The sequence below is a fragment of the Pinus tabuliformis genome, chromosome 8 (assembly GCF_031772625.1).
Source record: "Pinus tabuliformis cultivar Carrire ecotype Pingquan chromosome 8, CPIR1, whole genome shotgun sequence".
NCBI lineage: Eukaryota > Viridiplantae > Streptophyta > Pinopsida > Pinales > Pinaceae > Pinus > Pinus tabuliformis.
The window spans coordinates 168,003,280-168,018,632 of NC_142294.1; the positions used below are offsets into that span (position 1 = coordinate 168,003,280).

Genomic DNA, 15,353 nt, shown 5'->3' on the forward strand with positions numbered 1-15,353 from the left:
GGTGCTAACGTTTACATGCATGTGACGAAGGATGCCAGAAAGAAGTTGGAGCCGACTGCAGAGGTTGGGATATTTGTGGGGTACACTGATACGCCCCACAACTATCGTGTGTATTTTCCAGACAGTGGTAAAACTGTTGTGCGATGGGATATAAAATTTCAGGAGGAGAAAGCCATGAAGTGTTCACTTGAGAGGGAGCTACACTTGCATGCAGATGAGGAGCTATTAGTTCCTAAGGATGAGCTTCAGGACGTGGATCAGCCACAGGACGAGGTTCATGGAGTGGAAGAGACCACTCATGCAGCGCCAACCATCAGAGGGCGAAAGCGCTTGACAGAAGCTGAGCGACTGGCTCAAGATGCAGAGAAAGTTGTAGGACCACCTACAGCCCAACGCAGGCAGAGACAGTCACCTGATCGGTACACTGGATACATGGCTCTTATGAGCAAGTGTGTTGTGACTGAGCCATCCTCTTTCGAGGAAGCTGTGGAGGATCCCGCATGGGTAGACGCCATGGTGGAAGAGTATGATTCTATTGTCAGAAACAGTGCATGGGAGATTGTTCCTAGACCAGAAGGGAAATCAGTGGTAGGTTCGAGATGGATCTACAAAGTTAAGCAGGCAGCTGACGGGAGTGTGGAGAAGTACAAGGCAAGATTTGTTGCCCGAGGCTTTTCACAGATTGAGGGGATCGATTATGAGGAGACCTTTGCACCTGTCACAAGGTATTCTTCCATACAGACGATTCTTGCTCTCTCAGCGTAGATGGGATGGCACATTCATCAGATGGATGTGAAGACTGCGTTCCTCAACGGAGTCATTGAGGAGGAGGTGTACATTGAGCAACCCGAAGGCTTTGAAGTCTTCAGCAGCGAGTCGCATGTGTGCAGGCTCAAGAAAGCGCTGTATGGGTTGAAGCAAGCACCACGTGCTTGGTACACACGGATAGACAGCTATTTCACAGGACTTGGATTCTCCAAGAGCGAGGCGGATCCGAACCTATACCAGATTGTGGTGGAGGGTAAGTTGCTTATCATTGTACTGTATGTTGATGATTTGATTCTAACGGGTGATGAGCTGTTGATACTGTCATGCAAGAAGGATCTTGCTACACAGTTTGAGATGAAGGATTTGGGCCTCCTTCACTATTTCCTAGGATTGGAAATATGGCAGCGCAGTGGTGGACTGTTTGTTTCTCAGGGCAAGTATGCTCGGGAGATACTGGAGAAGTTCAACATGCATGGCTGCAAGCCTGTTGATACTCCTCTTCCTGGAGGTTGGAGGAAGGAGGATGCCACTTCGGGAGAAGAAGTGGATGCCACTGTTTATCGACAGTTGGTGGGGTCGCTGATGTATTTGGTCAATACACGACCTGATATATGCTATGCAGTTAACCAGCTTTCACAAGCTATGGTTAAGCCTACCAAGCTCTTCTGGAAGGCGGGCAAGCATGTATTGAGCCACTTGAGAGGCACATCGGGATATGGATCTTGGTACAGGCAGGAGGATGCAGAGTGGGTAGGGAGCCCAACGGACAGAAAGAGCACATCAGGAGGGGTCTTCAGTATCAGATCGACAGTAGTTTCTTGGTACAGCAGGAAGCAGAGATCTGTGTGGATGAGGATGATCCTGGTCGGGTTTTTCGGGTCCAAGCACATCAGGTACCATCATATCAGAGATTGTGTGCAGCGGAGGATCATGTTACTTTCGTACATTCCAACGGAGGATCAGGATGCTGATATTCTGACAAAGGCTCTCACCAGGAGCAAATTCGAGTACCACCGAGGCAGGATAGGGGTTGCTGATAATCCATATCTTGTCGAGAGGGAGTGTTGAGATTGCAACAAGATGATGGAGCTTAGTGAAAAGAGTCGCCTTCACTAAGTGGGCCCGTAGGCTATTTTTGGCGCAAGTCTATTTTTAGACTATGTCTATTTTTAGACATATGGATCATGTCTATGTTTATGGATGATTGATCAAGTTGGAAAAAATAGATGGACTTCTATTTTTGATGAAAGTGTGAGTGATCAAAGTCTATTTTTAGACTGGCTGTCAAAAATAGAAAAGTCAAATATTATTATCTCACATTAATATTTGGACTATAAACTTAATCTTATTCTCTTGGAGCACTTCAGTTTGAGCTACAGAAGTGGCACATGCAGCTGTCAGAAGGAAATACACTTTTCTTATGAGTCAGTTGAGTTGTTGCATGCATGACTTCAGTTAGAACTCAATCAGTTGAGTTTGGTGGAGTTGATTGTGGAGTTGATGGAGTTGTGTTCAGTTTAGCTTTGTTAAACTGGTTGTATTTAGTCTAACTGGCAAATAGACTAGATATGAGTTGAGTGAATTAGTTATTAATTAATTCAAAAGTTATTAACTCATAATACAACTAATGAATACATCGGTTAACTTAGTTTCATGTCAGTGCATGTTCAGTTCAACAGGGATAGGTGGTAGAGAATCAGATTGCTATCAGTTGTGACTATAGTTGTGCATCAGATCTTGCACAATCAAGGGATTGAGTATGTCAATGAGTTTACTCACGTATTTGGCCCACATTTTAGCCTTTGCTCACGTCCACAAAGAGTGAGTGACTATTTTGCAGGTGAAAAACGAGTTTGGGAAGCTATTCTCATCAGTTCTTGAGCAGGTATTGAGCAGTGGAGGCAGGCAAGCAGTGGAAGAGATTTGGAGATCAGATCTGAGCTGTATTGTGTGTAACAGAGGTGGAGATACTTGTGAGAAGTATTATGTTGTGTAATGTTACATGACTCAATCATTAATATACAGATAGTTGGGGTTTTTAGCGAGATGCTTTCCCCGGGATACATACTGTGTTAATGTGTGAATGCTCTTGATGTTTTATTGTTATTGATGCTGCTATATTGTTGATCAACGTAGAGGAGCTTATGTATTGTGTATGTTTTCCACAATAGTACATGATCAGGATAATCTCCATTGAATATGTGTTAAATTATTCAAAATTTCTACATACACCACCACGAATGCATTGGTGAAGGGTCGCAAGATGTCGTCCATCAGTCTCATGAAGGTTGCAAGGTCGTTCATTAATTTGAATGGCATGACTAACCACTCGAAAAGGCCCTCCTTGGATTTGAAGAAAGTCTTCCACACATCAGAGGGTTCAAAAGGCACCTGGTGATAACCTGACTTCAAGTCAATCTTACTGAAATATTTGGCCCACTTTATTTTCTCCAGAAGGTCATCAATTTGTGGGATTGGGTACCTATTATAGACAATGATCTTGTTCAATGCTCGATAGTCAATACAGAGCCTCCAAGTCCCATCCTTCTTCTGTGCCAATACAATCAGGCTCCCATAAGGTGATGAGCTTGGCCTGTTGTGCCCTTTGTACAATAGTTCCTGAATCTACCTCTTGATATCAATGTTCTCCATAACAGAGCATTGATAGATCGATATATTAGGTAGTAGCGCACCCAGGGTCAAATTGATGGAGTGCTTTACCTGACAGTGTAGAGGTATCCCAGTGGGTGAGGTGAAAATATCCTTGTACTCATCCACGAGCTTGTCCATCTACTGATGTTGTGCAGAGGAGCCCTGCCTAGAAGTCGTGACCACAATCTTCTTCTTGCGTTGGGGGCGAATCATAAGGAAAACAAATTTCCTGGTCTGGGAAATGATCTTACTGCATTTCTTTGATGTTATCAAAGAGATGGCGGTAGGCGGGGCTACCTCCGGTATCTTGTACAACTTATTGGCCAAAGTAATAATCACAAAGCGAGGTCTAGACTCATATAAAGCATGTCTCTTCTACAAGTATGGTTTTCCTAACAATACATCCCAAACTTCAAGAGGAGCAACGTCACACAATACCTCATTCGTGAAGGGCTTGATGTTGTAGGGAAGGTGAAACTGTTGGCTGACACGAAGATATCATCCTTGTGAAGCCACCTGATGGTGATCCGGATTTAAAAAGGAACACAATAAATTATAGAGATAACCATAAACACAGAGATGCATCGGAAATAATACTTCATTTCATTAATGTAAAATGTTGAAATATGCTTACAAACAACAATGGAAATAAACCAACTAGGGCGATGGTAGCTTATCTCTGAGAAGATATGTGGCAGCTACATGCCTCTGAACTATGTTACAATGAGGCGTGCAAGCCTATTTATTGTTGAGAAACATGGGAAAACCCTAAATATCCAAAAACCTAACCCTAGAAGATTAAATGCCAAACTGCGGGCCTCCTTTGGGTAAATTGGTACATCAACTTCCCAGGGTCATAACTTTGGCATATGATCTCCGTTTGACGTGTACAATGTATCGTTAGAAAGATCTATCCAAGAACTACAACTTTAGGAAGAGAAACATTGGTCCATGGACCCACATTACTCCCAGTTTTCCCAAAAAATGTCGTTTAGGGCCTCAAAACGGCTCCAGAAGTTCAGGACCCGAAAAACTGCTAAAAATATTAAATTGTGCTACAATTAAGGAAACTGAAAAGCTAAAAGAAACAATGGTGGGGGTCCAAGTGGATTTGGTGGGTGGCCACCAATATCCACCTGGATAATTCCTCCCCCCTTAGGAAGCAATCATCCCCATTGCATTGAGTTCCTCCATGAGATGAGGAAACTTCTGCTGAACTTGGTCCCTGGTGAGCCACTTTCCCTTGTGAAGGAGTTGGCCTGCTTTGACAACTTGATATAGCTGGATATTTTGCTAGTGAGTGTGCTTGATCTGTGTGTCCATGATTTGATCAGTTGCAGCTTATTCCATGCAATCTAGATTTAACTCTGTGGGTGTGAGTTGTTCTGCAATGTCGGATGTGTCTAGTAATGGTGGAAAGTATGGCCAAAGGTGGTCCACATTGAACACTAGGTGCAGGCTAAGGAATAAGGGAATATTGAGCTCAAATGCATTATCTCCCATAGCCTTGGTAATGTTGTAAGGACCATATCAGAGTGGTCTGAGTTTCCTATAGGATCCGATAAGGTGTTCCTTTTGCAAATGCAACCAAACTTTATCACCCACCTAAAACTTGTGTGGCACCCGATGTTGATCATGTCGTTGCTTGTACTTGGCATTTGATTTCTCCAGAATGTCATGGACCTGCTGGAAAATATGTTGGATGTGCCAAATGAAGCTGTTTTCCTTATTTGTTTCGGACTGGACATGAGCCGAATCTGCGTGAGTAGCTGCAAATGGCATGGCCACATCAATGGGACATAGTGGCTGGAATCCTAAGCCCACCTGAAAAGGGTTGTGGCCAGTCGAGCTATGGAGAGCCCAGTTGTAGCTGTGTTGAACATATGAGAGGCTCTTGTCCCATGTGTGTGGATGCTTTGAGTTGTACATGTGTAGAATGTGTACAATCATCCTATTGACAACCTCTATTTGGCCATCAGTTTGAGGATGGAAGGCTGTGGACTTAGTGAGTTTGGTGTCCAACATCGACCAGAGATTGGACCAAAATATACTAAGGAACCTGCTGTCCTGATCTGAGATGATAAACTGTGGGATCCCAAAGTGTACCCACACTCGTTCAAAGAAGAGTTTAGCAGTGACTTCTGCTGTGATATTCTTCTTGTAGGCCGCCATAATGGCCATCTTCAAGAACCTCTTGACGACCACAAAAACACAGTTGTTTCCATGCTTATTGGAAGGAAAGCCTGACATGTAATCCATGGAGATGGATTCCCAAGGTCGACTAGGGTTAGGAAGTGGGGTATATAAGCCTTGCTTCTTGATGGTTGGTTTGGCAATGGCGCAGGCAGTGCATGATCTAATGTACTTCCCAACATCCTGTCGAAGATTCGGCCAATAGAAATACTTCTATAGTACTGCCACTGTTTTCTCGAACATGAAATTCCCAATAGCCTGACTGTAGTGTGCTTCCCAAATCATCTTGGCACGCTCGCTTGAAGGAACACAAAGGTGACCCAGGTGGCATAACAGGGCATCCTGGAGGTGAAAATCTGGAACATGCCAACCCTTAGAGAGTGTCTGGTATGTGTGGCCGAATTCTAGGCTGCTTTTCTAGAGAAGTGGCCAATTAGAAGTCTCGTGCCCACAAGAGTTGAGCACGATGGTTAATGCCATGTTCAGTGGTCGACTAAGGCAATCTGCAACATTATTGGTGTTGCCCTTCTTATACTTGATATTCAAATGGAATTGTTGTAGGTATGTGGACAACTTCTAATGGCGATCATTCTGCAATTTCCCTTGGGTCTGTATGAATTGGAGGGGTCGGTAGTCTGTGTGGATGACCGTTTCCTTCCCCAAAATGTAATGTTTCCATTTTCAGTAGGCCTGCATAATGGAATACATCTCTTTGTCATAAGTGGGATACTTCTGGACTATGTCTGAAAGTGTCTCATTGTGATATGCCACTGGATACCTGTGTTGAGTAAGGACTGCCCCAATAGCATAGTCAGAGGCATCTGTCTCGACCTCAAATGGTTGTTGCAAGTCTATCAATGTGAGCACTGGTGCTAAGTAGAGGCGATCTTTCAACTCTGTGAATGCCTTCTATTGAGATTCAAACCAAAATAATTTTGCTTTCGCTCCTCCCTTGGTGACTTGACTCAAGGGCCAAGTGATATGAGAAAATCCCAACAAGAACCTGCGGTAAAAGTTGGAAAGACCTAGAAAGCTACGGAGCTCTGTTAAAGTGGTTGGAGAGGGCCAATCCCGAATGACTTAGATCTTGGCTGGATGCACATGCACCCCCTATTCATCAATAATTTATAACAGATACTGAACTTGGGTCATGCAAAAAGTGCATTTCTCCAAATCGGCACATAACTTGTGTTGTCGCAGTGTTTGGAGAACCTCTCGGATGTGGTGGAGGTGCTCTTCCCAACTCTGGTTGAAGATCATGATGTCATCCAAGTATACCACTACAAATGAGTTGGTGAATGGCCGCAAGATGTCATCCATTAGCCTCATGAAGGTTGCAGGAGCATTCGTCAATCCAGAAGGTATAACCAACCATTTGAAAAGGCCCTCCTTGGCTTTGAAGGCAGTCTTCCACACATCGAAGGGTTCAAGTGGTACCTGGTGATATCTTGACTTCAAATCGATCTTGCTGAAATATTTTCCCCCCTTCAGTTGGTCTAGGAGGTCATCGATTTGTGGGATCGGGTACCTATTACAGATAGTGATCTTGTTCAGCACCTGATAGTCAATACAGAGTCTCCAAGTCCCATCCTTCTTCTGTACCAACACGATCAGGCTTCCACAGGGTGATGAACTCGGATGGATGTGACCTTTCTACAACAGCTCCTGAATCTACCTCTTGATTTCATCATTCTCCAGAATGGAGCACTGATAGATTGGTCCATTGGGTAGCGGCGCACCTGGGGTCAGATCGATGGAGTGATTGACCTGAGAGTGCAGAGGAAACCCTGCAGGGGAGGTGAAGATGTCCTCGTACTCCTCCACGACCTTGTCCATCTGTAGTTGTCGTGCGGAGGGGCCTTATCTGGAGGTTGTGTCCACCATCTTCTTCTTTCCTTGAGGGCGTATCATCAGGAAAACAAATTTCCCAGTTTTGGAAATGAGCTTATTGCATTGTTTTGCAGTAACCAAAGAGATGGCAGTAGGCGGTGCTACCCCTGGTATCCTATACAACTTATTTCCCAAAGTAATAATAACAACACAAGGCCTTGATTCATACACAACATTTCGCTTCCACAAGTATGGTTGTCCTAATAGTACATCACAAACTTCAAGGGGAGTAATGTCACACAATACCTCATCCATGAAGGGCTTGATGTTGTATGGAAGGCGACACTGCTGGCTCATGCGAAGATCCCATCCTTGGTGAAGCCACCCGATGGTGTACGGTTGTGGATGTACTATGGTTGGTAAGCCTAGCCGCTTCACGACCTCTACCCAAATGAGGTTCTTTTGGCTCCCGCTGTCGACAATGAACTATAGCGAGGATCCCTTTACCCACATCTGGGAGTGGAAGAGGCACTCCTCCTCCTCTGGATCTTCAGGTTCCTACTTCTCGATCTTCATGGTGGCAATGGTGGCGTTGGGCTCCGCATCGATAATCTGCTTCCCTTTTTCATTCCCCTTGTCAGGTTCTGACTCAGAGTCAGAACATGCATTTGATTCTAAAACCTTTACCTCAGCCACCAATGACTGCTTGACCCAACACTCACTTGTCTTGTGAGTGGAGCTCTTATGGAACTCACACCATTTTCCCATGTCCTTTTACGGCTTCGCAGCACTATTCTTTGCTTGCAGCTTTGGCGGGTTTCCTTGGGCCACCCCGTCTTGGCTTTGTCCTTTGTTATGTGGTTTGGGGGCACCTCTCGCTTGCTTCAGATTCATAGATCCAAAGTCTCACTTCTTCTGTTTAAACTTTTGCTCGACCTTGATGGCATATCGGTATGCCGTGCCGAGAGAGGAGATGTTCAAGAATTCAATTTCTTCCTAGATGTACTTGTGCAGGCAGCCACGGTATTTGAGTATCAAATGCTGCTCTGAATCCTTTATACCTAAATTTGTGCGAAGGGTATGGAAAATATTGGTAAACTCTGGCACGTCTTGGTCCCTTCCTTGCTGCAACGTGGTCCACTTTATGTATTGATCCTCATAGCTTTCGACAGGGTAGTACTACTCCTTGATGGCATGCCGAAATGAATTCTAGGTGGGTACGACTGAAAATAGTGAGATGGTATTTTCATCCTTCTACTCGCAGTAGGTTTCCCACCAGTCCTTGACATGGGGGGCTACTTTGAGAAGAGAAAAAAGAATCTTTTCCCAACTTGAAAATTCATGAACAGAAAAATAACCCTCTAGCAGATTTAACCATTTATCTACGACATCTACTTCTATCTGACCCTTGAATATGGGGATTTCAAAGTTAACTTGTACCTTAAAGGGTGTGGCGTTTCCAGAGTAGCTACTGGAAGCCGATGTGTCACCTCTGGGTAGCCGCTGAAGGATCTGGGAAAAGTTGTCCATCATCGCGTTCCTTTGTCACTCAAGGGCTTCTTCGAGCAAGATTTTGATAGGATCCCCTGCCCCCTCATCTTTCTTATCATATGCCATGGGAGGCCATTGGGATTTGCGAGGTTGGTCTTGCAAAGGTTCGACTAGTTCAAGACCTAACTCCTTATATCCCGATCTCGATGGGGACATGCAAAGAAAAACAGAGAAAAAGCAAACCACTCTGATACCACTGATCCAGATTTAAACAGGAATACAATAAATTACAGAGATAACCATAAACATAGAGATGCAGAAGAAATAATACTTCATTTCATTAATGTAAAATACTGAAATATGCTTACAAACAACAATGGAGATAAACCAGCTAGGACGATGGTAGCTTATCTATGAGAAGAGATGTGGCAGCTACATGCCTCTGAACTGTGTTACAATGAGGCTTGCAGGTCTATTTATTGTTGAGAAACATGGGAAAACTCTAAACATCCAAAAACCTAGCCCTAGAAGATGAAACACCAAACTGTGGGCCCTGTTTGGGTAAATTGGTACATCAACTTCCCTGAGTCGTAACTTTGGCATACGATCTCTGTTTGACGCATACAATATCTTGTTAGAAAGATCTATCTGATAACTACAACTTTGGGAATAGAAACATCGGTCCATGGACCCATGTTGCTCCCAGTTTTCCCAAAAAATGTCATTTAGGGCCTCAAAACTGCTCCAAAAGTTCAGGACCCGAAAAACTGCTAAAAATAGTAAATTGTGCTATAATTAAGGAAATTGAAAAGCTGAAAGGAACATTTGTGGGGGTCCAAGTGGACTTCGTGGGTGGCCACCAATATCCACCTAGATCAGATGGTGTACAAATGTGGTTGTGTTGTAGTCTTTAGGTCCAATCGCTTCACAACCTCTAATGAAATGAGGTTATTTTGGCTTCCGCTGTCAACAATGAACTGCAGTGGAGAACCCTTCACCCACATCTATGAGTGGAAGAGGCATTCCCCCTCCTCTGGATCTTTAGGCTAAATCTTCTGGATATTAGTGGTGGCATTGGTGGCACTAGACTCTGCAGCAATGATCTACTTCCCTTTGTCAGTTCCCTTATTGCGTTCTAATTCAGAGTTAGAACTTGCATTTGATTCAGAAGACTTTAACTCGTCCACTAGTGACTGCTTGGCCTGTTGTGTGTGGAGCCTGATTATCTTCTATATTCAAAGGTATCACCACATAGGACCCCAGTTTGAAATGGGAGCGGCAACGCCACCCGTAAAATATTCGCTGCAGGGGGGTCCAAGGGGGGGCGGCTGTGACCTTTGGGAGCCCCCCTCGGCAGGGGGTTTCGGGGGCAGTGCCCCCGAAGCTAAAAATAGCTGTAAAATTTCCTTGTAAAAGTATAGTAATTTCTAGTCAATCTGGGCCGTTCATTAGGCGGATGATCTGACAGTAGAACTTATGTTTAGTTTAGGGTTTTTTTCCCTAGAAAGAAACCCCTCTCTTTGTATGAGGGTATTGTATTTGAGGCTGTGATATATATGTGTATTCTATGTGAGCGAGAAACAGAGAGGTGAGACTGTGAGAGAAAACAGAGGATATTACAGCGGATTTGATGTAGGTTGTGTCTCTTCATTTGCTGGATAATAAAAAGGAAGGACTGGCTATTCGAGGTGGACGTAGCCCAAACTGGGTGAACCACGTATATCTGTGTCTCTCTTGTTTTGTGTGTTTTCTGTGTTTATAATTCTGCAATATTTTATGTTTTCCATTGCTCCGTAATATATAATTTTCTAACATGGCCCGACACTCACTTGTATTGTGAGTGGAGCTCTTATGGAACTCACACTATTTTTCTGTGTCCTTCATCTTCATGGTGTTTTTATTTGCTTTAAGCTTTGGCGGGTTGTCCTGGGTAGCCACACCTTGGCTTGGTCTTTTTTTCTGTGGTTTTGGGGCACCTTTTCCTTGCTTTGGATTCATAGATCCAAAGTCCCGCTTCTTTTGTTTAAACCTTTTCTCAATATTGATAGTGTACTGATATGCCGTACAAAGCGAGGAAATGTCCAGGAACTCCATCTCATCCTGGATGTACTTGTGTAGACAGGCACTGTACTTGAGCACCAAATGCTTCTTAGTATCCTTGATACCAAACTTCGTGCTAAGTGTATGGAAAATATTTGTGAACTCTGGGACATCTTGGTCCCTTCCCTACCGTAGCGTGGTCCACTTTATGTATTTGTTTTCATAGCTCCCGAAGGGGAAATATTGTTCCTTGATGGGATATTGGAAAGAATTCCAAGTGGGTGCGGCTGAAAAAAATGAGGGTCCACTCTTGTCCTTTTTTTCACAATAGGTTTCCCAGCGATCCTTGACATGTGGGATGGCTTTGAGAAGTGAAAAAATAATCTTTTCCTAATTGGAAAAGTCATGAACTAAAAAATATCCTTCCAACAAATTTAACCATTTATCTATGGCATCTGCATCTATCATGCCTTCAAATATGGGAATATCGAAGTTAACTTGTACCTTAGAAGGAGTGGCGCCTCCATAGTGGCTACTAGATGAAGATGCATCGCCTGTGGGTAGCCGTCGAAGGATCTTGGAAAAGTTATCCATCATCGTGTCTCGTTGTCACTCGAGGGCTTCCTCGAGCAACATTTTGAAAGTGTCTCCTACCACCTCATCTTTCTTTCCTTCCGCCATGGAAGGTCGTCAGGTTTTGCGAAGCTGATCTTGCAATGGTTCAACTGGATCAAGCCCTAGCTCCTTATACACTGACCTCGTTGGGGAAATGCAAAGAAAAATAGAGAAAGAGAAGACTGCTCTGATACCATTGATCTGAACTTAAACATGAACACAAATAATTATAAATATAATCATAAACACAGAGATGCAGCAGGAAAACACTTCATTTCATTAATAAAAGAATACTGAACTATGCTTACAAATAGAATGGAAATAAGATAGCTCGGGTGATGGTAACTTATATATGAAAAGATATGCAGTGGCTACCTACCTCTGAACTATGTTACAATGAGACTGAAGGGCCTATTTATTATTGGAAAACATGAGAAAACCCTAAACAACCAAAACACTAACCCGAGGAGAGGTAACACCAAGAGTTTGTGGGCCCTGTTGGGGTTAGTTGGGTAGCCAACTTCACGGGGTCATAACTTGGTCATATTATCTTCGTTTGGCACGTACGATACCTTGTTGGAAAGGTCTTTCCAAGTACTACATGTTTCATGATAGGCCCCTTGCTAATGATAGGCCCCTTGCTAATGGCTATGGGTTTGTCGAAGACCCCAAAAAAAATTCGTTTAGGGGGTCAAAACTACTCCAGAAGTTTAGGACCCGAAAAAATGCTAAAAATAGTCAATGATGAAATGAACAAGGAAACATATGAAACTAACTAGGGGGTCTAGGTGGAATAGGCAAATGGCCACCAATATCCACCTAGATCACACACATGCAAATCTCGGTGAAAGGTCTCAAAACCTTCAGGCTGCTCAATATACACCTCTTCCTTAATCATGCCATTAAGGAAGGTTGTCTTTACATCCATATGATGTATCTTCCAACCCATATGCGTTGACAATGTAAAAATGGATCTAATTGATGAGTACCTTACAATAGTAGAAAAGGTCTCATCATAATCAATCCCCTCTACCTATAAAAATCCTCGGGCCATGAACCTGGCCTTATGTTTCTCTACACTACCATCTGCTTCTTGCTTTACCTTGTAAATCCATCAAGAACTCACCACTGACTTGTCCGCTGGTCTTGGGACCACATCCAAAACACTGTTCCTGACAATGGATTCATGCTCCTCAACCATGGCATCAACCCAAATTGGCTGTTGCACTGCCTCCTCAAAAGAAGATGGCTATGTCTCAACACATCCACTCATTAGAGCCATGTATCCAGTGTACCTCTATGCTGACCTCCTCTGCCTACGATGTGATGTGGGTGCTCCCACGTTCTCTATTGCATCATGCAATAACATGTTAGCCTCTCTGGTTCACTTTCTCTCATCTTTGGAAGACTCTTCCTGAGTGGATGTATCCACTCCGGATCCTCTGCATGTGGCTGCTCCACATCAATTTGAGGTTCCTCCTTAGGAGCTATAATCTCCTCAACTGCATGTAGCTAAAGCTCCCTCTTGAGGGAACATCTCATTGCCTTCTCTTCATCAAGTTTTACATCCCTACGAACCACTGTCATCTTGTTGGTTGGTAGGTACACCCGATAGTTGTGAGGTTTATCATTGTACCCAAAAATTATCCCCAACTCTGTTGTCGGTTCAAGCTTCATCTGTGCATATTTGGTCACATGGAAATATACCGATGATCAAAAAATCTTGAGGTGACCCACATCTATTCTCTTCCTTGAGAGAGCCTACTTTGGTGTACTCATCCTAAGAATTTGATGAGGGCATCTCACTAGTAGAAAATGAGAAATTAGTGGCTAAAAAAGTTAGTCCCCACATTTTTTTAAAGTGAAATACTATCAAAAATGAGCAATTTTAAGTGACCCAACTAAAAACAACTAACATAAATGACTAATTTAGTTGTAGGTTAAAATATACAACTTGCTAATAAGTAATACAACTAAAAATGACTAATGTGAATGACTAATGTAAATTAAACTATGGTAGCTTCTAATAAGGCATTTTTGAGCTACCTGCAACTACTTGAAGTTTATTAATAACATTATTCCCCAAAAATAATGGGCTACCCAGGAATATTTGAGTTTATTAATAACATTATTCATAGAATTAGGTACTTAAGGGTTAGTTGATATTCCCCTTGTGTGTAAAACTCATGTTCTATTTCCCTCTTTATATGAACATACTTGCTTAGGGAGGTCTTTTATACTCCCCGTATGTGTAAAGCTCATATTCTCTTTCCCTCTTTATATGAACATACTTTCTTAGGGAGGTCTTTTATACTCTCATATGATGAATCCTAAAGACATTTATCAAAACAATTTTTTTATAGTTTTTATTGATACTCTCAACCAAAATTATCACTCTCTAGACCTTCAAAAATATTAAATATATAACCTCTATACGAAAAAACCTCCTACTCAATAGTGACAACATAAACAATTAACAAATTGTGAAAATCTGATCTTTGGCTACTCTAAAATCTAAAATCGACCCATTGATTTCTCGCTACTCAATTGAAAAATTGTTAAAATCTAATTAATTAATTTTGTGCCACTCTTGAGGTAATGTGTTTGTTTATTTTGTTTTCTGGAGTAGAAAAGAGGCGTTGTATGTTTATTTAGTTGCAGCCATGGCAGATGCAGATGTGGATGTTAGCATAGTGTAGTCGAAGAAGAGAACGTTCAAGAAGTTCTCCTACATGGGTGTTGATCTGGATGCCCTTTTGGACATGACCTCTGAAGAGCTCATCAAGATCTTCCATGCTCATGCTCGAAGAAGGTTTCAGCGAGGTTTGAAAAGGAAACTAATTACCTTGATCAAGATGCTTTGTAAGGTGAAACACGGAAGCTCCAGTAGGTGATAAACCAGAGCCAAATAGAACCCACCTCCATAACATGATAATTTTTCCTGAGATGATTGGTAGCATTATTGGTGTTTACAATGGGAAGACATTCAATCAGGTCGAAATCAAGCTTGAGATGATTGGCCATTATCTAGAAAAGTTTTCTATTTCGTATAAGCTAGTTAAGCATGGAAGACTTGGTATTGGTGCTACACACTCCTCTAGGTTTATTCCTCTGAAGTAGACCAACTTAGATCATTTGATATGGTGGATATGTAGTGGGGTATTCTTAACTAGTTCCAGCTTACAAGTATAGGCACAGATAATTGGTTCCATATTCACATTAGTAAATCCTTTCACAATGCTTAAATGAATTTTTGAAGAGTAATTTTGGGTGTATTGTTACATTTAATTAGCTAATGCACTATATATATTGTACAAGTTGAACTATTTGGTTATTTTGATGAAAGTTCTATAAAAAAAATATTATGGTTCCATAGACTATTTTTAGTCTTGTAAACATTAAAATATCATTTCATTTCATTATTCCTTCCCTGCTACTCTTCTTCCTTACCAGGTTGGGAGAGGGCTCAAAGCCAATAACACTGAGTAGCTAGGGGATTTTACTATAAATAAACTCTATTTCATACTAGGCTTCCTGGCAGACTTAGTATTGCAGTCCCTTCCTGGTTTGTAGTGCCAAATGCCTGAGTTGCGTCCTCTACAATAGTTATACAATTATGGAGATGTAGAATGTTGCCCAGGTCAAGAGCGTATCATGAGAAAACAATAAATAACCTCCCAACCAAATTCTCTTCCTTTAAGTAGCAATACGACCCTCCTCTTTTTCAATTTATTGCAACTGGGACGATTTGACATAGAGTAGGT

At 42.4% G+C, this 15,353-nt stretch overlaps 1 pseudogene; it reads left to right on the forward strand.

Moving 5' to 3' along the window:
* The first annotated feature begins 14,252 nt into the window (after positions 1–14,252).
* On the forward strand, positions 14,253–14,925 carry LOC149234663 (small ribosomal subunit protein uS19 pseudogene; annotated as a pseudogene).
* Positions 14,926–15,353: the final 428 nt, after the last annotated feature.